This window comes from Carcharodon carcharias, chromosome 1 (assembly GCF_017639515.1).
Source record: "Carcharodon carcharias isolate sCarCar2 chromosome 1, sCarCar2.pri, whole genome shotgun sequence".
Classification (NCBI taxonomy): domain Eukaryota; kingdom Metazoa; phylum Chordata; class Chondrichthyes; order Lamniformes; family Lamnidae; genus Carcharodon; species Carcharodon carcharias.
Genome location: NC_054467.1, coordinates 199,457,293 through 199,484,416, shown reverse-complemented (window position 1 = coordinate 199,484,416; position 27,124 = coordinate 199,457,293). Strand labels below are relative to the sequence as shown.

The following is a 27,124-nucleotide window of genomic DNA, read 5'->3' as shown; positions in this document are numbered from 1 at the left end:
CTACCATGGTGAGATTTCAACCCATGTCCCCAGAGCATTAGCCTGGGTCGCTGGATTACAAGTTCAGTGACATTACCAATACACTACCAGCTCCCAATGAACTTTAATCGTCATGAAAAAGGAGATTTACTATGATGCATCTTGGAAGGTGAAGTCACTAGCAAAATACTAACTCCTTTTAAAGTTGACTAAATGACTTCAAGGGCAGAATTTTGACCTCGGTGGGCAGGCTCGGCGGGGGTAGACAGTGGTGGTCAGGAAGCCGACCACCGCCCGCATTCGAGGCTGGAAGGTGATTTCACACTGGTGGGCCAATTAAGGCCCGCCCAGCATGAAATGCGAGCGGCAGCGCTGCCTGTGCAGGGGAAGGGGGTGAGCGCGAATATTTCGCATGCGTGCGAGTGCACGCTTGAGAATCTCCCTGAGGCACAGAGGTGCCTCAGGGAGATGCAGAGTTTTCAAAAAAATTAAGATTAGAAAAATGTTATAAAACATGTCCCTTCATGTGACTGTCACATTTTTAGGGACATGTTATAAGTGAAATTTTAAAAAATTTATTTTATTTTTGTTTGATGTTGGAAACCTCACCCCACCCATGGATGAGGTTTCCAAAAACATGCAAAGGCCCACTTGGCCTTTTCGCCTGCCCACCAACCGTAAGGTTGGATAGGCAGTGAAAAATTTAACGTAATTGATACTTTAATGGCTTTAACAGGCCTTTTAATTGTCAGTGCGTTCCCGTGCACGCCCACCAACCAAACTATCATGCGACTATGTGTTGGTGCAGGGACGCTTGCCCGATGTCAAAGCATGTCATTTCACTCTCGAGCGGTTTGGGTGCACGCCCGCCCACCGAGGTGAAAATTCTATCTTAAAAGTCTATTTAAAGTAGATAAAGACAAAATACTGCGGATGCTGAAGAAGAGTCATGCGGACTTGAAACGTTAACTCTGTTTCTCTCTCCACAGATGCTGTCAGACTGGCTGAGTTTTTCCAGCATTTTCTGTCCCTATTTAAAGTAGACTGGGACTCCTAACTGTTATATGTATTTGGTTGATACAGGCTTTGGAATAATGCCAAGATGGACTGTTCAATAGAAAATGTGACAGCATGGGGGATGTATATTAGTTGTATGTAGTAAATTTGTTGCTAAAGTGTATAAAATGTTGAAAGTTGTTATATTTTGGATAATGTTTATGAAACCTCATTACTGTGGTGATAACTTTTCATTCTTTGGGGTGGAGGTGTCACAATTATGAGATTTATAAGATTACATTTTGGACCAATGTCTTTAAGTTAAAATGAAGGGGGTCATGTGACTTGTTCTGAAGTCTGCCTAACAGCAAGCATGGGTTGTTTGAATGTTAGTGATTAAAGGGGGCCCAGATTGTTTTGCTGGGAAGAAGTTGTAAGGTGTTTACACTTGAAGACAGTGGCTTTGGCCTGTGTGCTAATAATGGATGCACTGAGAGTCTCTAAAGTCCCAGAAAAGTTTGAGAATGTCTGGTTCTAAACAGTTGTGCTTTAAATTGTCCATTTAGTTCCAAGATAAAAGAGAGTTGGGGCTCAATGATAGCTAATTAGCATTTCTAATTGGTACAAGCTCTATGTGATACATGTTGCCCTGGAGATGGGTTTTGAGAGGCAAAACTTCAAAAATATCCCTGAAAATTCTCAGACAAGGTTAGTCTGCCAGGTCCCAGGAGAGGAAGAGGCAAGATGCTGTGATTCATCATGAAGGAATGTGGGCGAGAGCTCACGCTTGGATTGGAAAGACCAAATTTGTGAGGAGTTAAAATGAGACCGGAAGATTCATCTACCTTGCGCTAAAGAATCTCCAGGGGGGGAAAAACCTTCACTGTGAAAGACAGTCCTGAGATTAAAAATTCCCAGGCTGAGAAAGGGAAAGAAACCTCAGAAGCTAAGAATCACCTTGGATTGGTTCTGGGAGAAATGAATGTCTACTTAAAGTACAGTGTAACGTTTACCTGATGGTGTCTTTTACTCGGTTGTGAGAAAAGTTGTGTTTTGTAATTTAAAGTGTAAGCTACCTACAACAAAAGTGTTTAGTCAGTGGTGCTTACAGTCAGTTAGTTACAGGAAATATATTAAAATGTAAAATCTTGTTGTGTCATCTGTTCAGCTATTAACTGGAAGTTCAATTTTTTTTTTAGAACCAATGGGTCTCTACAAGGATCATAACAATCATTTCTGATCTGTGATTTGAATTGGTTTATGTTTGTGTGGCTTGACACATTAGTGTTTTGTGCCAGAAAGGTAGTAACAGGTTTCCTTGATGGGATTCTCCACAATGAATTTCCAGTCTGACCCATGGGATGCACCGCTTGAAGAAGATAGTGTTAATCTGCAATGTGGTTACACACTTCTTAGCTGCTATGGTAGAGTGACCAAGGCCTGGAAACCAGGGATATGTTGTTATATGGGGATGTAAAGAGGGAGTGTCAATTGTGACCTTAAAGGTAGATTTTTCATGGAAAGGTGTTTTGTAGATATATTTTCATTTGTTTGCAAACATGATTTAAATTGTATTATTGGATCATTTGCATGTGATATCATCATGCTGAAAGTGATGGAGGACTCTCCCCCCTCCCAAACAACTTGCCCTCTAATTTTATTTTGGATTGCATGAATGATTTGTTTAAGTGCTTTTTTTGTGCTGAGGCAAGTTGGATATCAAATTTTGTAGCAATGTGGAGCTAGACTGTTGATTGCTTGAGTTAAATGGATACTTTGGCGCTGTTTGAACTCGATAAAAGGGTCAAGTAATTCCTTAGTTTACAGCCTTCAGCGCAGATCCAAAGGTGAATAGATAGAAGAACATTAACATAGGACCTGTTTTGCAGAAGTTGTAGAGTCTAAAAGGGCTTGAGACAGACATCCCACAAAATGTTCCCAAACAAAGACAAAGGTCATGCTTGGTTAGACGTTTGTGGACTGCTTAGCAGTAAAATTGTTCATTAACAGGTTACTTAGTGGTTGCCTATTTAAACAACGCATTAGCTAACTAACTCAAATCAAGTTGGGAATCACTATCCCAACTATCCCATGAGTGATTAGCTAACTTTTCTATTTTCACTTTTCACTAGACTGTTAACCCATGCATTGATGCATATCACAATGTTAGTGGGGGTAGGCAGCCTAGAGATTATATTCGAGATACCATAATTTACAAAGATGAAGTTTGCAGAACTGGGGGAATGCTGTACCGTTGAAGGCTTCTTTTGAACAAGGTGTTAAACCGAGACAGAAACAGAATTACCTGGAAAATCTCAGCAGGTCTGGCAGCATCGGCGGAGAAGAAAAGAGTTGACGTTTCGAGTTAAACTGAGACCCCGTCTGGCCTTTTGGGTACATAAAAGATCCCATGGCTCTATTTGAAGAAGAGCAAGGGAGTTGTTCCCTTTGTTCGGCCAGTATTTATCCTTTAACCAAAATCACTAAACGGATTATCTGCTCATTATCACATTTAATGTTATGGAACTTTGCTACATGCAAATTGGCTACTGCATTTCTTACATTACAGCAGTGACTACACTTCAGAAGTATTTAATTGTCGATAATTTGCTTTGGCACATCTGGAGGTTGCAGAGGTGCTACATATGTGTAAGTTTCTTGTATGGCACTTAGTAGTTGACTTCGTTATAAAAAGTGAAAAAAACTGAAAATGCACAGAAGGTTAATCAGCAGCTAAAAGAAATCAGGCTAACAGCTCAGGTGACATCCAGAGAATGAGATGATATTTTCTTTGAGGCACAGATCTACTGGCTGATTCATTTATTTCAGATGTACAGAATTTGGTTTTTTTTCACTGTCTGATGTTATACGGCTTCATTTCTGTTCTTCTGCTAGCATCACATATACAGTGGCTTGTCATCTTCCGAAAGGGTGTTTAATTTTTTGCGACAGTGGCAACTATTCTCATGAAAATTCAATAGGACATCAGTCTATATTATTCTTTAGCTAGCTTGTCTTAAACTAGCCAAAAATATTCCTTGTTTTAATAAACTAATCCCTGTTGAGGCAGTTATTTTAATGGAGTTTTAATGGCCAAATGGATTAGCAAACTATCTTTTCAGTCTGGCACCCCTGGATTTGTTCCAGCCTACATGATAAGATTAAAGGATCTCTACTGTCAGGCAGGGTCCTAGCTGAAACATTTCTCAACAGCCTTAGCACAGTTTCTAATGGCCATGAATAGACAGTACTAAATTGCCCACCATTTTGCACAAATTGTCAAACTCTGAAGGCAGAATTTTCTCGCTGGCGTGCTGAGGTGGGACCCGCACGCTGACGTGGTGACTTTGGATGAGCGTCCGGACGTCACCGTATGCCATCGCGATATTTCGGTGGGCGGGCGCACAATGATCTCTGATGTGCGCCTGCCATTAATTAACGGGCCACTTAAAGCCCTTGAGGCGTCAATTGACAGCGAATTTTTGATGCCCATGCAATCCTCAGGTTGGCGCACAGGCACAACGGGCAGGAGGGTAGGAGACTTTTGTATAAACCTCATCCATGGGCAGGATAAGAGGGCCCAGTGGAGTTGTGAGTGTGCACTGTCAAATATTTAATTTGCAAAGTAACTGATACTTTCCTGTGTGAGCTGCAATACTTCAAAACGCATACCAGTTGCTTGGACTGGACTCACAACCTTCAGGTCAGCACTCTGCAGTGAAGAATTGTTTTTGGGCCTGCAGGTTTCAGGAAGCCTTCCCTTAGCCTGGGAATAGGAGTTGAACTCTTCACTGGAGGCACATCCTCTGAGGAGGAAGGGAGGGCTAGAAGGGGGAGGAGGCCAGGAGTGCACATTCAGCCTCCAGGGGAGCCACCTTTGGGAGGAGAGGCGCAGGCACAAGGGGCACAGGGCCAAGATGTAGTCCAAAGCAGAAGGGGCCACAGAAGACGCCACTACCCTGCTGCCAGGGTATACCGGCAGCGAAGCAGCTACCTCAATATGCCTGTGGTGCAGTGCCGAAGAAGGCTCTGTCTCTCAAGGAGACAGTCAACTATATCTGTCAGGTGATTGGGCCTGAGATCTCCGCCAGCTGTGTGGGTGGACATCCCATGCCAGTGGCTCTAAAGGTCATAGTTGCCCTCAATTTCTATGTCTCTGGCTCTTTCCAGGGCTCGGTGGGTGATCTTTGCGGTGTCTCCCAATCAGCTGTCCACACTTGTATCAAGCAGGTTACAGACGTTCTGTTCAGGCTTGCATTGACCTTCATCCACTACCTTTGGGACCAGGCAAGCCAGACACAGCGTCCCAGAGGCTTCATGGCGATTGTTGACTTCCTTCGCTTCCAGGGTGCTATAGACTGCACACATGTGACCATCAAGGTGCCAGTAGGTGAGCCCGGTGCCTTTGTCAACAGGTAGGGCTTCCACTCCATGACAGTGCGGATAGTGTGTGATCACAGGATGCTGATTTCACAAATTTGGGCAAGGTACCCAGGCAGCTCCCACGATGCCTACATCCTCAGACACTCCCTGGTGCTGGGGCTCTTCAGTGCTCCCGCCCGGCTGGATGGATGGCTGCTGGGTGACAAGGGTTATCCCTTCAGAAGGTGGCTAATGACACCTCTCCGCCATCCAAGAACAGAAGCTGAGCAGAGGTATAATAGGAGCCATGGCTCCACAAAGGCTGTGGTGGAGAGGGCCATCGGTCTTCTCAAGACGTGCTTCCAATGCCTGGACTGCTCAGGGCACACTCCAGTACCCCCCCCAGATCATGTGTCATTGATAGTGGTTGCATGTTGCTCTCTCCACAATCTTGCACTGGAAAGAGGGGACGCTGCGGACGAAGAAATTGTAGATGGAGTGGCTGTGGCTGCACACGATGAGTCCAGCAGTGAGTCCGAGGATGAGCAGATACAGGGAATTGCTGAGGGGGTAGACGCTGACCCGGGCATACTCCATGGAGGCAGGGACACATGGGAGGCTTTAATCCAATGAACCTTCACCTAGCACACCACATATGGACCTCCAGCTCAAGCCTGGTCTGCAGGCTCCAGACTCGATACCTGAGTGCTAAATCTGCCTGGATAGGAACATTAACTAAAGGCCTTGCCAATAAAACGGAATGTCCCACAAATCACTCATAACATTATTGGTAACCTTCAATCTGCAGAAGAAGAGACACCGTCAGCCATGGTGACATGTCTGAATTTAATGGTATATCAAAAGAAACTTAAGAGAACAAAATGACAAAGGTGTTTAACATCACACCAACTCATAAAGACCTCATTGCAAGCCAACACAAAAGCGCCAGTTACAAACCCGTGGTGTGCCTAAGGTGCCTTTTGTTTATGCTTTCAGGTGCCAAGTCTTGGTGCTGGCCCCTCACTGTGAGTGGCATCTGAGACAGCCTGCTCACTCTGCTGTCCTGTTGGCCTCGATGACCTTGGTGGCCGTCCTGTGGCCTGTAGAGCCTGTGCTGGCCCCGCCTGGGAGGGAGCAGCCAGTTCCACAGCTGGCATCTCCCCAGTCATCGCAGCCTCAACGGATGGAGCGGTCACTGGCAGAGGGGCGGAGGAGCAGCTGCCCTCATCTGCAGTGTCCTGAGAGGTGCCTGCAGAGATGTCAGGCAGCTGCTACGCCGACGTGAGGTCGCTTCAGACCTCCCTGCTCATCGTGGATGGATGGTCAGCAAACTGGGAAACTTGATGCCCACATCATCTCCCACACTGGCACTGACTAGCTGATGTGAAGGCTTGCTGGTCAAAGCACATCCCCAGGAAGCCCTGATTGGTCTCCTGGAGGAGCCTCTCCACGAGAGTTGCCACTCTCTCCAAGGAGGACGCATGGCGCTTGGACATATGGCACTTGCATCGGTGATGGTCTGCATAGACTCCTCTACCACTGACACCAAGCCAAGCAGAGCAAAATGTATCTCCCCCACATGCTCCCGCACACCCAGCCGCATTTCCTGCATTTGCTGCATCGCGACAACTCTAGGGGCACATCATCAGGCACTGACTGAGCATGTGCCTGGTCCCCTGCAGTCCTGTGACTGCTGGTGCCATGGGCACTCTCTGTCTCTGCCAGCTCCTCCAGCGACTGTGAAGTGCCCTCACCGCTGTGTCCCGGGACATTAGCCGATGATCTAATTCCCACCGAGGTGCTAGTATCTGCACTGGTGCCTGACTGGCAGAGATGGTGTAATGCTGGTGAGACTGAGTCTTCAGGGCCTCTGCTGTTCCTCTGCCTGGCCCTGCTCTGCTGATGCTGAAAGGAAGAACAAGGACATTTGATAAGTTAACGTAGAGACAAAATCAATGTGCATTCCTGTCCCCCGAATCATTATGTGCTCATCCTTCCATAAGCAATGGTCAAGCCATGTTGCAAACTTCAATCACTGAACATTCAGCACTGCCATGGCTGTCAGGAGAACAATGGTGACCTCAGTGCTGAGCAAGCACACCTGCCCGTGGTACCCAAGTCTTGCCGACACCGGTGGACCTGGGTGCATGGCGCCTCTCCAGATCTAGGGCCTCCTGTTCAACCCAGCTAAGCATCACCACCTGGGCTGGCCCTCTGCCAGTCCTCAGCCGCTCGGCGGCGTTATGTGCATTCTTCTCCTGTAAAAGAAAGAGCATTGATTAGTGCTACTTGTACCTGGATTCTTTTTGTGGACGGCCCATCCCAACCAGAGTGGGACATATCAGGGCTCCAGTGCCTCCTCACCCTGCTGCTGCTGAACACTCACACAAAGATGCCAGGCCTGTCCGCACCCCCCCAACTCCCCTTGGACAAATGCTGCCTACATCACATTTAGCACCACACGGTCTAACCTTCCATAGCAAGGAGGCACAAGCACGTGGAGCGCAGATCGTAACAGATCGATCAGTGCCACGCCACCTTGAAGCTCCCCTCCCAGCATCTCAGTACCCTGACTTTGACATGTCCTGGAGTTCCAGCACTGCGCCTAGGTGCAGCTCCTCCAGGTTATTCCCAAAACAGTAATGTGGGTTCATATGCTGCAGGTGCAGAACCCATCTCTTCACCACCCTCTCTGGGTGACCTCAGCATGGGCAATATCTGCTGGCCCACCCAGCAAAGGACAAATGCCGTCAATGATTCAGTGCAGTCACTACACTCAGACTTTTGGGGGTGGGGGGGGGGGGGGGGGGGGGGGGGGGGGGGGGGGGGGGGGTGGGGGGGGGGGGGGGGGGGGGGGGGAGGAAAGCCGACCTGCTGGGTTAAGTGACCAATACCAACATGCTATTCACCCTTCCCGAGAGCGCAACAGGCCATTGAAGCGCTTGCGCCACTGGATCCATGTGAGTTGTACCAGGTCATTGGAGCTCACAATCTCCGCCACCTCCTCCCAGGCTCATTTGATCATGTTGGGGGGGACCTCCTCCTCCTGTCCTGGGGTACGAGGACCTCCCCCAGTGCTGCCACCTCCTCAAGGAGGGCAGCAAGACAATCATCTGAAAAACGAGGGCACAGTGCCTCCCTGCCCTACCCTCCTGCCTGGCCTGCTCACCAGCAGCGCTCTGGGGAGCCCTTCCAGTAGCCATGTTTCACAGCCTTTGTAAGGCTGCAGGAGCTTTTTTAAACAGGCCACCGGGTCGCCATTGGACCCAGCAGCCATTGCAGTCCCACCACTGCCCGTCCACTTCCGCTGTCCTCAGGAGCTGCGAATCACGCTTGGTAGGCCTTAACTGGCCTGCCCGCGCAGAATAGCAGCGCGGACCTGATCGCAGGTGGCAATTGAGTCCGCTCCCGCTCCGCCCAACCGCCAGCTAGAAAATTCTGCCCCGAGAGCTTATAAACATATGTTATTTGGGAAATGGAAAATTGTTAGTGGGGTGTTGCGTTCTAAGGTGGAATTTAAATCAGGGTGGATAAATGTTTTCACAGGGTCACTGGCATCACTGGAGTCTGGAATGAAGGTTCTTATAGGACTGGAAATCCAACCTTCTAGGATTTTCTTTTCTCCAGATATATATTATTACTCAGACAGACAGACATTTTGTGCCGTACTTTCAAGAAATTACATTTTCCTTATCCTTTAATAGTTTTTACTTCTGCAGTGGTGAAACATTTCCTGGAAGCAGGAAAAATAACAATTCTTAATGCAAGCAACAGAATTATTACGTAGAGTGATATTGTCCTAGTTTTGTTTTGCTTTCAGTGTCACTGAACACGCACGCACAGTACACACTTCAGGACATTTCGCTCCCTGATCTTGGAACTTCGTCAGTTAAACCAAGTAGGCGTGAAGTTTAGCTGAAGTTGACAAAGGTTCATGATAGCAGCTGGGAACATCCTGTTGTAGATATGCTTTGAAGGTGAAACAAGAAACTGTTTGCAATCATCAAAAGTTTTCCAGACTAAAACCACTCGTAGAATGTAAGAATCACATATAGAACCATACAACATACCTGAAGTAAATTTGAATCCTGATAAATACAGCACCTGTTTGTAGAGGTTAACTTACATTAAAATTGTATTCCGTGTTGATTTTTAAATAAATTTCAGATTAACATTCAGGATTGGCCAGGCTGTATTTAAAAAAAATAAAACTAGACCTCTGCTAGAATGTGTATGTAGTATTCAGTGTCATGCTATAGGAAGGAGGCTTTACAATGCAGATCATTTACGATCATGTTATGAGGAAATATAAGTACAGAGAAAGATTTGAAAAATGCAGTTGGTCCTTTTTCATTTGAAACCATGGACTGTGTGATGATACAGTGCTAAAAATTATGAAAGATGGGACTGAGTAAATCCAAAGGCTGTTTCCAGTGGTTATATGGTCAAATATGAAGGCCATGGATAAAATATTAAATATTAGATTTGAAATAGAGGCTGGAGAAATCTGTTCACATAGGGTTGTGAGGATGTGAAATTGTGCCAGTGGTTGAGGCAAAAACTGTGTCAACATTGGTGTTTAGATTGAATAAAAAAATAAAGGAAAAGGGGTTTATGGTTTTTGAGAATAAGATGGATAATGTTATTAGCACTATTTGTTGGTGGGTAAATGTCAACATGGAGTAACTGTTTTGGTATTGTAATTTCTGTGTATTTCTTGGTAAATTTATTCATCTGTAACTATACTTACTCCTAGAAGATCTGTAGTGCCTCCACTGAAGGAGGAATATAAATGTAGCCTTATACCAAACAGCCTCCTTCTATACTGTAACCATTCTTCATGCATTCATGTGTGCTCTGCCTGAAGGCAGGTCCTTGGCTCATTGTCTGCTGAGGCTTCATTCATCCTGAGAATTTTTCTGGGCAGTTTTGTCAATGGTGTTTTGCTTCCACTCTCAGGAGTAGGGTGAGGAGGCAGGTCCCAAGTCAACCACAGCTGGAACAGGAATCAAACCTGCACTCTTGGCATTATTCTGAATCACACACTATCTGTCTAGCCAACTGAGCTAACCAGCTCCTGTAGCCATTCTAAGATTCCTTAATAAATTTACATAGGCAGTTTTCATTTTAAATGTGGAACTAGGAAGGTATAGTGGAAAAAGTTTAAGTAAGTACTTGCATAAGTGATTTTCTTTTATAGATGGGAATGTTTTAGCTATGTGTCATTGTTGGATGATTTCATTTGGCATATATTGGTTTGGTTTTAAATATAATGAAGGAGAATAAAAATAAATTCTCCTAATTAAAATGACTAGGGTAGAAAGATTAAAGAGAGAATTTACATTTATAATGTACCTCTCAGGGTGCTTCACAAGAAATACATTACTTTTGACGTGCAGCATTCAACATGGAATACAATTTTAATGTAAGTTAACCTCTACAAACAGGTGCTGTATTTATTTTGTAGGCAAACATGGCAACAAATTTGTACACATCAAGATTCCACAAATAGCAAGTAAGATAAATGAATAAAGATTCGGACCTGTTTATACACCATTCATTCAAAAACAATGTTAAAAATAAAACAATGGATAACAACTCTTCAAAATGTATCATAAAGAATTGATTTGAGTTAAAATTGTGTTACCGTCCTAGAGGAAAGCTAGTGGTAGATTGGCTATTTAACAGTATCTGAGAGTGATTTGCAAGGGCGTAACTATGACAAAACATGAGAGCTATAAGTTTTAAGTTTGACACTTATGCCAACAAACCTGGACAATGGGTGTGCATGAGAAATGGCTTGGTAAGTTGGAATTCTATCAGTGGGAATGAACCCTAGAACCATAGAAAAGATATGGTGCAGAAAGAGGACATTCAGCTCATTGTGCCAAAAAAAGGAAAAAGGAACTAGCCACTCATTTTAATCCCACTTTACAGCACCTGTCCATAGCCTTACAGGTTACGGCACTTCAGATGCAGATCCAGGTACCTTTTAAATAAGTTGAGCATTTCAACCTCAACCTCAACAACCAACATAAGCAGTGAATTCCAGATGCCAACTACCCTCTAGGTGAAAAAGGTTTTCCTCATGTCCCCTTTAAATCTATGCCCCCTGGTAATTGACCCCTCAGTTAGGGGAAACAAGTCTTTCTTGTTTACCCTATCTAGGCCCCTAATAATTTTGTACACCTTAGTTAGGTCACTCCTTACCCTCCTCTGTTCTAAGAAAAACAATCCTAGCCTATCCAATCTCCTCATAGCTGTAATTTTCAAGCCCTGGCAACATTCTTGTAAATCTCCTCTGCATTCTCTCCAGAGCAATGATACCCTTCCTGTAATATGGTGACCAGAACTGTGCACAAAATTCCAGCTGTGGCCTAGCCAGCATTCACAGAATCACAGAATTTTACACAAAAGGAAGCTGTTTGGCCCATCCTGTCTGAACTGGCTCTCCAAATGAGCATTATGACCTAGTGCCATTGCCCAGCCTATTCCCTGTGCCCCTGTACGGGGGAAACATTGTTTCTATTTAAATAATCATCTAATGCCCTCTTGAATGCCTTGATTGAACCTGCCTCCATCACACTTCCAGGCAGTGCATTCCGGACCCGAACTACTCGTTATGTGAAAAAGTTTTTTCTCACGTCATATTTGCTTGTTTTGCAAGTTTCTCAGCCATGGAACCATTCTTGTGCCCTCACACTTTCCCGGATTGAATTCCATTTGCCACTTTTCCGCCCACTCAACCAAACCCTTGATATAATTCTGGAGTCGACAGCTATTTTCTTCTCTATCAACCACATGGCCAATTTTTGTGTAATCTGCAAATTTCTAAATAATGCCTCCCACATTTAAGTCTAAATCATTAATATATAAAACAAACAGCTAGGGCCCCAACACAGAACCCTGTGGAACACCACTGGAAACTATTTTCCATTCACAAAAACGTCTATCAACCATTACCCTTTGTTTCCTGTCACTGAACCAATGTTGGATCCAACCTGCCACCTTCCCCTGTATCCTATGATCTCACTTTCCTGACTAGTCTACCATTTGGGACCTTATCAAATGCCTTACTGAAATCCATATAGACAACATCTACTACACTACCCTCATCAATCCTCCTTGTTACTTCATCAAAAAATTATATTAAGTTAGTAAGACATGGGGGAGAATTTTCTCTTCGGTGTGCGGGGGTGGGCCCCGCATGCTGACGCGTTAAGTGATGTGCAGTGACGTCGGGCGTGCGTCTCAACGTCACCACGCAGCATTCTGATCTTCCGTTTGGCAGGCACTCACCGGAGATGGCTGCATGCCCGCTGAACTATCAAAGGCCTGTTAAGGTCATTAATCAACCAATTAACCAAATTGACAGGGCTGTCCGTCCAACCTTAAGGTTGTTGGGCAGGCGAAGAGCCCAAGCAGCCTTCGCGTTTTGCATGAAACCTCATCCATGGCAGGATGAGGTTTCATGAAGGTTTTACTAATTAAATAAAAATTTTAATGAAAATTCATGAACATGTCCCAGCTCATGTGACACTGTCTGAATAATTTTCTTTTTTCTTTTTTTTCCAACTTTACAACTGCACTTAATGTCCTTGAGGCAACTCCGTGCCTCAGGGAGATTTCTGTGCTCTTTCGCACGCGTGTGTGAAAGAGCGCAGGACCTGACTCTCCCTTCTGCCCTGACCGCACAGGTGGCACTGAGCGCTACTGGGCATGTGTCATGCTGGGCGGGCCTTAATTGGTCTGCCCACATAAAATGGCGGCGCAGCTGATCATGAGCGATGATTGGCTCCATGCCCACCTGCGCCCGTTCCTGACCTGCCCGCCCGACGGGGAGAAAGTTCTCCTCTAATAAAACCATGTTGACTATCCCTGATCAATCTGTGCCTTTCTAAGTGACAGTTTATCCTGTCTCTCAGAATTGGTTCCAATAATTTATCCACCACTGAAGTCAGACTGATCAGCCTATGATTTTCTGGCCTATCCCTCGCACCCTTTTTAAGTAATGGTACAACGTCCAATGACCTCCAACCCTCTGGGACCTTGCCTGTATCTAGTGAGGATTGGAAAATGGTGATTAATTCGCCTTCAAGGATGCCAGTCCCTCCAGTACCTCCTCTCTCACTATGCTTATTGTATCTAATATTTCACATTCTTCCTCTTTAACTAGAATGTCTACAGCATCCCTCTCCTTTGTGAAGACAGAGACAAAGTACTCATTGAGAACCCCGCCCACATGTTCTGCATCAACTCACAAGTTACCATGTACATCTCTGATGGGCCCTACGTTTTCCTTAGCTATTCTCTTGCTCTTAATGTAAGATTTTAAGATTTTCTTTGATTTTACCTGCCAGTATTTTTTGTACCCTCTCTTTGCTTTCCTAATTTCCATTTTTATTTCACCCCTGTATTTTCTTTACTCTAGGATTTCTACAGTATTAAGTATTTTGTGACTGTCATAAGCTTTCTTTTTCTGCTTTATCTTGGCCTGAATGCTTCTGGATAACCAGGAGGCTCTAGGTTTGGCAATATCGCCCTTTTTCATTGTGGGTACATGTCTACACTGTGCCCGTAGAATCTCGCCTTTGAATGCTTCCCAATGATTTGACACAGTTTTTCCTTCGATTAGCTGTATCCAGTCCACTCTCCCAGCTCACCTTTCAGCCTTATAAAATGTGTCCTCTCCCAATATAGAACTTTTATTCCTGTTCTATCTTTGTCCTTTTTCATAATAATGTTAAATCTAACTATATTATGGTCACTATCTCAAATTGTTCCTCCACTGCTACATCATCCACTTGCCCAGCTTCATTTCCTAAGGCTAAATCTAGAATTGTGCCCCCTCTCGTTGGGCTTGTTCCATGCTGGCTGAAACAATTCTCTTGAATGCAGTTCAAGAATTTTAACATCCTCTGAGCGCCCTTCACATCATTCATATCCCAGTTGATATGAGGGTAGCTGAAGTCCTGAATGAATACTGCTCTATTGTTTTTGCAGTCAGAAATCTGTCCACATATTTGCTCTTCTAACTCCTTTTGACTATTTGGGGCTCTATAGTACACTCCTGGCAGGAAGGCTGCCTTTTTTTTATTTCTGAGTTCAACCCATCATTTGATATTTTATTTAGTATATCATCCCTCCTCACAGCTGTAATTGATTCTTTAACCGATAATGCTACACCCCCATCTTTTTTATCCCCCTCCCTATCCTGCCTGAAAACTATATCCAGGGATGTTGAGTTGCCATTTTTGCCCCTCCTTATGCCAAGTTTCCATTAAAGCAATGATATCATGCTGCCATGTGTCTTATCTGTGCCCTCAGCTCATCGGCTTTAGTTACTACGCTCCTTGCATTTACATATATACCTTTTAACACTGCCAAATTTCTGTGCTGTACACTTTTTAACCTGTGCTGCTTCTGTCTTTCAGAGCCACTTGCTAATTCTCCATCTCCCGTTCCCTGCTCTGAAATGCCCTCAGATTCCCCCTGCCAATCTAGTTTAAACCGCCCACCAACAACACTAGCAAATCTCCCTGTGAGGATATTCCTCCCAGTCCTGTTCAGGTGCAGGCCCTACCTTCCCAGAACCGGTTAAAAGGCCTCAGAAATCTGATACCCTCTCTCCTACACCAGCTTTCCAGCCATGTGTTTATTCGCTCAATCCTCCGATTTCTATACTCGCTTGCACATGGGACTGGGAGTAATTCTGAGATTACTGCTTTACAGGTCCTGCTTTTCAATCTCCTTCCTAGGTCCCTAAAGTCTGCTTTCAGGACCTAATCCCCTTCCTGCCTAAATCATTGGTACCAACGTGGATCACGACGTCTGGCTGTTAACTCTTCCCCAGAAGAATGCCCTGCAGCAGCTCCATGACATCCTTGACCCTGGCACCAGGGAGACAACATACCATCCTGGAGTCATGTCTATGGCTACAGAAATGCCTGTCTTTTCCCCTAGCTAATGAACCCCCTATTACTACTGCTCTTCCCCTCTTCTTTCTCATCTCCTGTACAGCAGAGTTGCCTGTGGTATCACAAACCTAGCTCTGACTGCACTCCTCCGAGGAACTAACACCCTCACCGGTATCCAAAATGAAAAACTGATTGGTTAGTGGGACCCCAGGGGACTCCTGCACTACCTGCCTAATTTTCTTGGAATGGGTGACCACCTCTGCCTGTCTACCTCCAGGCTCTTAAGCTGCAATGTGACCACCTCTCTGAACGTGCTATCCATGTAGCTCTCAGCCTCTTGGATGAGCCACAGTGACTCCAGCCACCCCTCAAGCTCTGAAACCTGGAGCTCAAGGTTCTGCAGCTGGTGATACTTCCCGTACATGTGGTCATCTAGGACACTGGTAGCGCCCACATATTACAGGACACACATTCCACATGACCGGGATGTCCCGCCATGGCTTCAATTTACTTTCCTTGTGTTAACTTTATTTGACTTTGGTCTACTTTGGCAACTTTATTTTACCTGGCCTCAACCTAACTTTATTTCCCTATTGCTTGTGTTTCTTACATAAGTGTAAGTAGCCCCTTCTTTTAAAAAGAATGTGCTTTTCTAATTCTCAGCTACTTGATGACACTCCCTAACAACAGTTTCTCACCAACCAATGAATTTATGTTTCTCTCACAATGTTAGGTGCTAGGTGCTGCTGACTGCCTGGCTCAGGGTCCTCCTCCTGCACTTGCCTGTAGGTGCTGCTGACTGCCCGGCTTAGAGACCTTCTCTTGCACTCCCCTGTAGGTGCTGCTGACTGCCGGGCTCAGGGTTCTCCTCCTGCACTTCCCTATAGGTGATGCTAACTGCCTGACCCAGGGTCCTCCTCCTGCACTCCCCTGTAGGTGCTGCTGACTACCTGGCTCAGGGTCCTCCTCCTGCACTCACTTGTAGGTGCTGCTGACTGCCTGGCTTAGAGTCCTCCTCTTGCATTCCCCTGTAGGTGCTGCTGACTGCCTGGCTCAGGGTCCTCCTCCTGCACTCCCCTGTAGGTGTTGCTGACTGCCTGGCTCAGGGTCCTCCTCCTGCACTTTCCTGTAGGTGCTGCTGACTGCCTGGCTCAGGGTCCTCCTCTTGCACTCCCCTGTAGGTGCTGCTGACTGCCTGGCTCAGGGTCCTCCTCCTGCACTCCCCTGTAGGTGTTGCTGACTGCCTGGCTCAGGGTCCTCCTCCTGCACTCCACTGTAGATGTTGCTGACTGCCTGGCTCAGAGTCCTCCTCCTGCACTTCCCTGTAGGTGCTGCTGACTGCGTGGCTCAGGGTCCTCCTCCTGCACTTCCCTAAAGGTGCTGCTGACTACCTGGTTCAGGGTCCTCCTCTGGCACTTCCCTGTAGGTGCTGCTGATTGCCTGGCTCAGGGTCCTCCTCGCACTCCCATGTAGGTGCTGCTGACTGCCTGGCTCAGGGTCCTCCTCGCACTCCCATGTAGGTGTTGCTGACTGCCTGAATCAGGGTCCTCCTCCTGCACTTCCCTGTAGATGCTGCTGACTGCCTGGCTCAAGGTCCACCTCCTCCACTCCCCTGTAGGTGTTGCTGACTGCCTGACTCAGGGTCCTCCTCCTGCACTCCCCTGTAGGTGTTGCTGACTGCCTGGCTCAGGGTCCTCCTCCTGCACTCCCCTGAAGGTGCTGCTGACTGCCTAGCTCAGGGTCCTCCTCCTGCACTCCTCTGTAGGTGCTGCTGACTGCCTAGCTCAGGGTCCTCCTCCTGCACTCCCCTGTAGGTGCTGCTGACTGCCTGGCTTAGAGTCCTCCTCTTGCACTCCCCTGTAGGTGCTACTGACTGCCTGGCTCAGGGTCCTCCTCCTGCACTCCCCTGTAGGTGCTGCTGACTACCTGACTCAGGGTCCTCCTCCTGCACTCCCCTGTAGGTGCTGCTGACTGCCTGGCTCAGGGTCCTCCTCCTGCACTCCCCTGTAGGTGCTGCTGACTGTCTGGCTCGGGGTCCTCCTCCTGCACTCCCCTGAAGGTGCTGCTGACTGCCTAGCTCAGGGTCCTCCTCCTGCACTCCCCTGTAGGTGCTGCTGACTGCCTAGCTCAGGGTCCTCCTCCTGCACTCCCCTGTAGGTGCTGCTGACTGCCTGGCTTAGAGTCCTCCTCTTGCACTCCCCTGTAGGTGCTGCTGACTGCCTGGCTCAGGGTCCTCCTCCTGCACTCCCCTGTAGGTGCTGCTGACTACCTGACTCGGGGTCCTCCTCCTGCACTCCCCTGTAGGTGCTGCTGACTGCCTGGCTCAGGGTCCTCCTCCTGCACTCCCCTGTAGGTGCTGCTGACTGTCTGGCTCGGGGTCCTCCTCCTGCACTCCCCTGAAGGTGCTGCTGACTGCCTAGCTCAGGGTCCTCCTCCTGCACTCCCCTGTAGGTGCTGCTGACTGCCTAGCTCAGGGTCCTCCTCCTGCACTCCTCTGTAGGTGCTGCTGACTGCCTGGCTTAGAGTCCTCCTCTTGCACTCCCCTGTAGGTGCTACTGACTGCCTGGCTCAGGGTCCTCCTCCTGCACTCCCCTGTAGGTGCTGCTGACTACCTGACTCGGGGTCCTCCTCCTGCACTCCCCTGTAGGTGCTGCTGACTGTCTGGCTCGGGGTCCTCCTCTTGTACACCCCTGTAGGTGCTGCTGACTGCCTGGCTCGAGGTCTCCTCTTGCACGCTCCCCTGAATAAATTGAAAGTGGTTTGGAAATTAGAATTTTGTTCTAGGATCCGTAAACCTGGACAGTGGACGTCAGTGGGAAAAGGATCGATACTAGAAACAGAGGGCAGAATTTTTCGCTTGGCATGTGGGCGCGCCTGGCACAGTCAAGCGTAAAATAGTGCGTGTGAGTGTCTCGATGTCATCGCGCACTCGCACAATATTTTGCTTGGCAGGCGTTCACAGGTGCTGGAGCTGTGCCTGCCATTAATTGACTTTTTTTAACTTTGCAAACCATAGCTTTATTTGTTGTGTTGATACACTGGTAGTTTATGCAGTGCTGGAGGAAGCCATTGTGGAACGTCTGGGCTTCGGGGTGGTCCCTTCACGGAATCCATTCCTGAATCAGCGATCCACCACCTTCAGGTGCCTCATGCGGCCTGTACCAGTTGTGTTTCTCGTTTTGGCCTTGGCACTCCAGTTATACTTCCTCTTTCTCTTGGCAGGGTAGGCACATTTGCCGCAGGTCGATTTCTGCAGATGAAATGCTTTAGCCCCACATCGTCGGCAAAGAGTGTGGGTCTTGTTCCGCCTCTTACCAAATGACGATGTTCCCTTTGTCATTGCCTTAACTGGCTTCTTAATTAATGGCCTCTTAATTGACGCCAATTTTACATTGCCCATGTCATTTCATGCTCATTGCATGGGCAACACGGGCAGGTGGCTAGCCAGCAATTTCATAAACTTCATCCATGGGCGGGATAAAAAGGGTCAGCAGCATTGCCAGAGTGAGTAGTGAGGAATTTGGTATGTAGTTTGCTGCTGGTGTCTTATTGGTATATTGCAGCTTCACCTCTGTTCGGAGTTTCATTATTAGCATTTCCAGGCTTCATTTCAGGTCTCCCTGGTGTCTCCAAGGAGCCTGGAGAATTCAGACAGTGTGGACCCTTCCAGGTTTGAGACAGCCTTCCCTTACCCTGGTAATGGAGATTGTGCTCTCCACTGGAGGTATCTCCTCTGAGGAGGAAGAGAGGGAGAGGAGACCAGGTGTCCCTGTGCAGCTTCCAGGGGAGTGACCTGTGGGAGGAAAGGCGTAGGTACAGGAGCGCTGGGCTAGCTCGCAGTCCAAGGTGGAAGGGGCCACAGAAGACTCCAGTATCCTGCTGCCAGCGTTTACAGGTGGCAATGCAGCTACCTCAATATTCCTGAGATACAATGCTAAAGGAGGCTCTGCCTCTCCAGGGAGACAGTGGCCTCCATCTGTCAGATGATTGGGCCTGAGATCAGCTCCGACTGTGTGGGTGGATACCTCATGCCAGTGGCTCTGAATGTTACACTGACCCTCAACTCAGCTGTCCACAGTTGCGGCAAGCTGGTGACAGATGCTCTGTTCAGGCTGGTATTGACTTTCATTCATTTCCATACGGATGAGGCCAGCAAGGCTGAGCGAGCCAGAGGCTTTGCAGTGATTTCTGGGTTCCCCCGCGTCCAGGGTGCTATAGACTGTACACATGTGGCCATCAAGGCACCAGCAGGTGAGCCCGGTGTCTTTGTCAACAGGAAGGGCTTCCACTCCATGAAGGTGCAGATAGTGTGTGACCACAGGATGCTGATTCTGCAAGTCTGTGCAAGGTACCCAGGCAGCACCCACTACGCTTACACCCTGAGACACTCCTGGGTGCCAAGGCTGTTCAGTGCTCCAGCTCAGCTGGCTGGATGACTATTGGTTGACAAGGGCTATCCATTGAAAAGGTGGCACATGATGCCTCTCCGCCACCCAAGAACAGAGGCAGAGCAGCGTTCTACTAGGAGTCATGCCACCACAAGGGCGGTGATAGAGAGGATCATAGCTCTTCTGAAGATTCGCTTCCGATATCTGGCCCACTCAGTTTTCTCAGAGATTCTCCCGCCTGTAAGCTGTAACTTCAGCAGCGGAGCTGTTGAATCTCTGGGAAATCTGCTGTTCCGGTGTTTCTGAACACTTTCTACCAATTTATGGTGGATTGAATGGGAGGTTCTCCCTGAAAATTTATCCCAAGTATGTTTATTTTGGTGCCGGACAAAATAAAATGGAAAATTGTAAAATGTAGTATTAGTATCAGACACCAGTCCTCAAGATCCTTTTTCATCCAATTTTTTTCCTGTCCACTACTGTGATTTTTGGTTGTTCATGGTTCTAAAGTTTTCATTGGTCCATCCATATGTATATAAGAACATAAAGGCATAAGGAATAAGAGCAGAAGTAGGCTATATGGCCCCTTGAGCCTGTTCCGCCATTCAGTTAGTTTGTAGCTAATCTTTTAGCTCAACTGCACTTTCCTCCCCGTCCCTGTACCCCTAGATTCTATTAGTGTCCTACGATCTATTGATTTCAGTGTTGAATGTACTTGATGGCTAAGCATCCACGACCCCCTGGGATAGACAATCCCAGAGATACTCCACTTTCTGAGTGAAGAAATTTCCTCATCTCAGTGATGGCTGACCTTTAAATGGCTGACCTTTAAACCTGAGACTATGACCATTATTTTCAGGCTCTCCAGGCAGGGAAACAGCCTCTCAGTATCTACCCTGTCAAGTTGTCTAAGACTTTTGTATGTTTCAATTCTCATTCTTCTAAACTCCAGAGAATATAGGCCCATTCTGTTCGATCTCTCCTTATTGGACATCACTGTCATGCCAAGAATCAATCTAGTGATTGATTGACCTAAGGCAAGTATAGATTTCATGGGGAAGGAGACCAGAACTGTATACAGTACTTACTCCAGGTGTGGGTTCACTAAAATCCTTTCTTTGCTTTTACGCTCTTAACGTCCAATGATTTCAGCAAATTATCCAAACATCAGAGGGGCATCAAAGCCGATTCCTGGCTTAGTTTCCTCTCCTTAGCCAAAGAGCATTGAAAAGTGAATTGTAATTGTATTGCAATAGCCAAAGCCAGCTACTGAAGAACCAACCTGTGACTTTCCTGGTTAGTATGGCTAAGTGCTGCAACAGATAACGCAAATTACTCACTGAGCCACTGGGGAGCTTTAACTGTGATTTTAGTTACTAAATGCATTTAAGATTTAAACAAGATAAAATATTATTGAGTAAATTATCATGTTCCCATGGGGCAGAATTTTCTGCCTGTTGGGCGGGCGGAACAGGTGTAGACCTGATCGGGCATCAATCGGGCCAATTAAGGCCTGCCCAATGTGACGGGCACCCAGAAGCGCCATGCGCTCCATGGGCAGGGTGGAGGTTGCCTGAGTTAGGAGTGCGCTCTTTCACTCATGTGAACAGGACAACTTCAATTCTCTTCAGAGCTGCTTTGACAGAAAGAACAGGCTTCAGTTCAGGAATCTGGAGGAATCATAACACTTGGGACCTTGCAGGTATCAGAGAGCCTTCTCTTACCCTGGGAATGGGGACTGTGCTCTCCGCTGGAGGCACCTCCTCTGAGGGGGAAGAGAAGGGCAGATGGGGGAGGAGGCCAGGAGTCCATATTCAGCCTCCAGGGGAGCCACCTTTGGGAGAACAGGCGCAGGCACAAGTGCAAGGTGGAAGGAGCCGCAGAAGATGCCACCATCTTGCTGCCAGGGTTTACAGGTGGCGATGCAGCTATCTCAATATGTCTGAGGTCCAGTGCCGAAGGAGGTTCCATTTCTCAAGGGAGACAGTGACCTCCATCTGTGGGTGAGCTTTGTGGAGTCTCCCAGTCAGCTGTCCACAGTTGCATCAAGCTGGTGACGGATGCTCTGTTCAGGTGTGCATTGACTTTCATTCACTACCGCACGGACAAGGCCAGCCAGGCAGAGTGAGCCAGAGGCTTTGCAGCGATTGCTGTGTTCCCCCACGCCCAGGGTGCAATTGATTGCACACACATGGCCATCAAGGCGCCAGTGGGTGAGCTGGGAGCCTTCGTCAACAGGAAGGAATTCCACTCCATCAGCGTGTAGAAAGTGTGTGACCATCAGATGCAGATTCTGCAAGTCTGTGCAAGGTACCCAGGCAGCTCCCATAACGTTTACATCCTCAGACACTCCCAGGTGCCGAGGCTCTTCAGTGCTCCAGCCCGGCTGAATGGATGGCTGCTGAGTGACAAAGGGCTATTCCCTCAAAAGGTGGGTCATGATGCCCCTCCGCCATCCAAGAACAGAGTCTGTGCAGTGATATAATAGGAGCCACTCCTCCACAAGGGCTGTGGTGGAGAAAACCATCGGTCTTCTCAAGATGCGCTTCCAATGCCTGGGCCATTCAGGGGACACACTCCAATACCCCTCCCAGGTCATGTGTTACTGATAATGGTTGCATGCTGTGCTCTCCACAATCTTGCACTGGAAAGGGGGAGTGCAGTGAAGGAAGAAGATGTAGATACAGATGCTCTGGCTGCACACAATGAGTCCAGTAGTGAGTCCGAGGCTAAGCACGCTCAGGAGAACGCTGAGGGAATTGATGCCAACCTGGGCAATCTCCAGGGAGACAGGGACAGCCGGGAAGCTTTGATCCAATCCTCCTTCAGCTAGCTTACCAAAGATGAACCTTCAGCACATGCTAGGGCTGCAATCTCCATACTCGATACCTGAGAGAAACATTTGCCTGTTCAGAAACATTAACTATGTGCCTTGTCAATAAAGCTCAATCACAAACAAGTCACTCAGAACATCATGGGTTCCCATACACCTGCAGAACTAATGAAGTACCATGAGGCTTGTTGAGAAGCAAAACATTTAATGATTGCAAACTTGCGTACAGAAATCAAAGTACGTTAAAAGGTGTTGAACAGCACACCTACTTAAAACAACTTAAACGTGGGGCAAAAGAAAACCACCAGTGATGAGCCCATGTTGTGCCTAAGGTGTTTTACGCTTACACTTGCGAGTGCTACGTCTAGGTGCTTCCCCCCTTAGCTTACCGGCACCGGCATCAGAGGCAGCCTGCTGACTGTGCTGTCTTGTTGGCCTTGATGACCTTGGCGGGCATCCTGTGGCTGGTGGAGCCTGTGCTGGCCCCAGCTGGGAGCGAGCGCCAGTGGCCCAGCTGGCATCTCCCCAGTCACACAGCCTCATCAGATGCTACGGTCACTGGCAGAGGGGCGGAAGAGCTGCTGCTGTCATGCGGAATGCCCTGAGAAGGGCCTGCAGAGACGACAGGCAGTTTGTGCGCTAACGTGTGGTCGCTTTGGAGCTCCCTGCTCACCATTGATGGATGGGCACCTAGCTGGGAAACTGGGTGCCCAATTCATCTCCCACACTGGCATTGACTAGCTGAGGTCAACGCCACTGTGTGGGCTTGCAGGTCTGAGCGCATCCCCAGGAAGCCCTGATTGTTTTCCTGGAGGAGCCTCTCCATGAGATTTGCCACTCTATCCATGGAGGAGGCATTGTGCTCGGCCATGAGGGTCATTGCATTGCTCATGTTTCCCATGGACCTCTCCATCACGGAGACCATGACATGTATTGCCTCATGTATCTCCACCAGATCCTCCCGCAGACCCTGCTGGACTTCCAGCACCTGCTGCCTCAGGGACAACTCCAGAGACACATCATCAGCCAGTGACTTGAGCGTGTTCTTGGTTCCCAGCAGTCCCCCGACTGCCTGCGCCATGGGCACTCTGTGTCCGCCTGCAACTCAGGTGAGTATGAAGTGCCCTCACCATTGTGTCCCAGGACACTAGCCGATGATCTTTTCCCCACCGAGGTGCTGGTAACTGCGCTGGTGCCTGCCTGGCTGAGAGGGTGTGATGCTAGTGCGTGTATATCTTCAGGGCCCTCAGGTGTCAGTGGCAGTCCCACTGCCTCCTGAATCTGGGTGTGCTCCGGTGAGGCTGAAAGGAAGGATAAGGACATTTGATTAGTTGAAGTTGTAAGACTGTTATTGTGCGTGCCTGGCCCCTGGATCAGGATGTTCTCCTCCTTCCATAATCAATGGGAAACCTAGGCTGGAAGCTGAATTCAATAAACAGTCAACAGTGGAATGTTTGCACTGACAGACATTGCGACCTCAGTGCACGGCTCTCTTACCTCCCAGTGGCACCCTAACCTCACCATGGCTTCTTGACCTGGGTGCATGGCGCCTCTCCAGCTTGAGAACTTCCTGCTCGTATCTGGTGATGATGAGAAGGTGGGGCTGTCCTCTGCCAGTCCGCAGCCGCTCAGCATTATTGTGTGCGGTCTTCTCCTGAAAGGAGAGAGGAGCATTGATTAGTCCACCCTGTACCTGCATTGCCATTGCAGGGGGAGGGGGGAGGTGGGGGTGGGGGTTGCCGGGGAGGGGCCAACCTAACTGCTGTGCTAAGTGACCCATGCCAACACAGTACTCACCCTTCCCGATTGTAGGAGGTCATTAAACTGCTTGTGGCACTGCACCCAGGTGTGTCACACCATATCATAGGAGCTGACCTGTCTGCCACCTCCGCCTAGGCATGTTTTGGCACCCAGATCTTGCGGTGAGCTGCCACCTCCTCGAGGAGGGCAGCGAGGCACTTATCCAAAAACCTCAGGCCCGACTGCCCTGCCGACCTGCCCTCTCGCCTGGCCTGCTCTCCGAGGATGCTATCTGACATCCTACTGTCTGACATCAGTGGCAGCCTTAGGACAGCTGCCTGCACCATTTTTGAATAGGCCGCCAGGTCACCATTGGACCTGGTAGTCACTGGCCTCCTGCGGCCACCCGTCCCTTCCTGCTGATCTCGGGAGCTGCGGTTTATGCTGGGTGGGCCTTAATTTGCCCGCCTGTGTAAAGTGGTGGGGCGGAGCTGATTGTGGGCGGTGATCAGCTCTGCACCCGTTCCCGCCCAGCCCGCCCAACTTAGGAAAAATCCTGGCCCTATTATTCCTTTATGTAAAACTTGGATTGAAGTTCCTGTTGGTTCATTAACAGATCATCAAAACCACTTCTTACTGTTGGTTTTAGACTCTTGCAGTCACTCTGGCTGTACTCCAATTACCATATTTATAAACCCCCAACAGCCTGTCTTCCAGTACATAAGAAATATGGCAGTGATAGTACCAGATGAAAAATCTTACAATTTCTTGCTTTCTTGACATCTTCCCCCCTTTTTTAAGAAAATGAACAGCCATAATTCAAAAAGACAGTTTCATTTTCTCAACCTCTTTCCTATTAATTACTACTTATCTCCATACACTATACTATTACATTATAAGATGCATGCATTAACATGATATTATACCCAAGGTTTCTGTAAAATTAGAATCCATTTTAGTCCATTTTTCCCCAGGTTTCACATGTCCAATCTTCCTTACACCTTAAACCCTTGACAGTTCATCTGCAATTAGGTTTTCTTGTCCAGCCACATGTATAATTTGTAAGTTAACTGGTTATAACAATAGACTCCATCTAATCAGCCTGGCATTCTGGTTTCAAAACTTTTCCAAAAATCTTAATGGGTTATGGTCAGTGTAAACAATTGTTTCTGATGAATTGTTGGCAACATAACTTTCAAAATGTTGCAATGTGAGTACAAAACTCAGTGATTGCTTCTCAATGGTGGATAATTTTTGTTGATGAATATTTAACTTTGAAAACTATCCCACAGGCTTTTCAATACCTGCTTCATATTCTTGCAACAGTACAACACCAATACCCACACCACTTGCATCAATAGCCAATTTAAACTCCTTGGCATAATTCGGTGTTGCTAAAACTGGTGCTGTTGTCAACACAGTTTTCAGATTTTTGAATGCATTTTGGCACTCTGACATCCAGTTGAACTACTTGTTTTTTTTTAAGAGTTCAGTCAATGGAGCAACCATGTGCTAAAATTTTGCATGAACTTCCTGTAAAAACCACTCATGCCCAGAAATCATAAAACTTCCCTTTTTGTTGTAGGCACTAGGAACTTGTCAATTGCCTTTATTTTTAAATCTCATGGGGCCATCTTACCATGTCCAACAGTATGGCCTAAATATGTGACCTGTGCTTTCACAAATTCACTCTTAGCCAAGTTCACCACCAAATTAGCTTCTTGTAGATGACTGAATAGTTTTCTCAGATGCTCTAAGTGCTCCCCTGCTGTTCAACTGAATACCACCAAATCATCAATGTACACAGCACGGTGATTCAGTGTAGCAAACATCAGTTTCCCATAACATTAAGGATTGATTAGCTTTCGTATCCCTTAAAGTTTGTATATCTTTGCCAACTCCAGCTTGCACACATGAAAAGACTTTGCCCTCACAGGTGAAATCCTTAAACATGTCTGCAACCTGCCTTTCAACATTCCTTTAAATAGATTGTGAACCCATTTTCACACCTTTGGCTAACACTTGCACTTGCTTTAGTACTTAAATAAATCCTACCAGTTTGTCTTGTTCTAAAACCTCTGACTCTACAGCATCTTTTGTAGTCCCTACTAATCCAAAATGTTTCCCATGTAACCCTCAGCACTTTGACTTCTTATGGCCAATTTTATTACAATGAAAATATTTAAGTTTTCTTACACTCAGCACTCTCCTTCCTTGTCTGAGGCGAAATCTCCTTAGAATCTCCAGCTGCTCCTTCCCTTCCTTGACTTCCTTTCACCTTCCCATTTTCCATCCTTCTCAGATTTAAAAGGATGTCGAAAATAAATTTAGGTCTATGGACCAGCTCATAATCACCTACTATCACTGCTGCCTGCCCAGCAATTTTAACCCTTTGTTCCTCCACATGGTGACTTGATTGAGGTGTACAAAATTATGAGGTGAATAGATAGAGTGGACAGGATAAATTTGTTTTCCTTGATGGAGAATTCTAGAATCAGGGGACATAGATTCAAGATAAGTGGCAGAAGGTGTAGGGGGGCATGAGGAAGAATTTTTTTACGCAGAGGATAGTGGGTGTCTGGAATTCGCTGCCCAAGTTGGAGAGACAGAAACTCTAAACTCTTTTAAAAAGTCCTGGATCTGCACCTAAAGTGCTGTAAGCTGCAGGGCTATGGGTTGGGTGCAGGAAGGTGGGATTAGAAAAGGCACCTAGGTGTCCTAGGGCTGGCATGGACAAGATAGGCTGAATGGCCTCCTTCTGTGCTATAACGTTACTATGGTTCTATGGGTTCTCACTACTGAAGGAAGTGAATCTTTAAATTCTTCCAAAAGAATTACCCCTCTAAGGTCTTCATAGGTTCCCTGTGTTTCTAATGCCCTTATTCACGTGTCAAAATTATTTGGTTTGA

The 27,124-nt window shown here is 47.3% G+C and overlaps 1 protein-coding gene and 1 pseudogene across 1 annotated transcript in view; one reads left to right on the top strand and one right to left on the bottom strand.

Moving 5' to 3' along the window:
* Nucleotides 1–27,124, top strand: part of pdzd2 (PDZ domain containing 2) — a 648,685-nt gene that overhangs the window by 8,045 nt on the left and 613,516 nt on the right. The gene's annotated exons all lie outside the window — the stretch shown is intronic.
* Nucleotides 18,301–18,594, bottom strand: LOC121275768 (annotated as a pseudogene).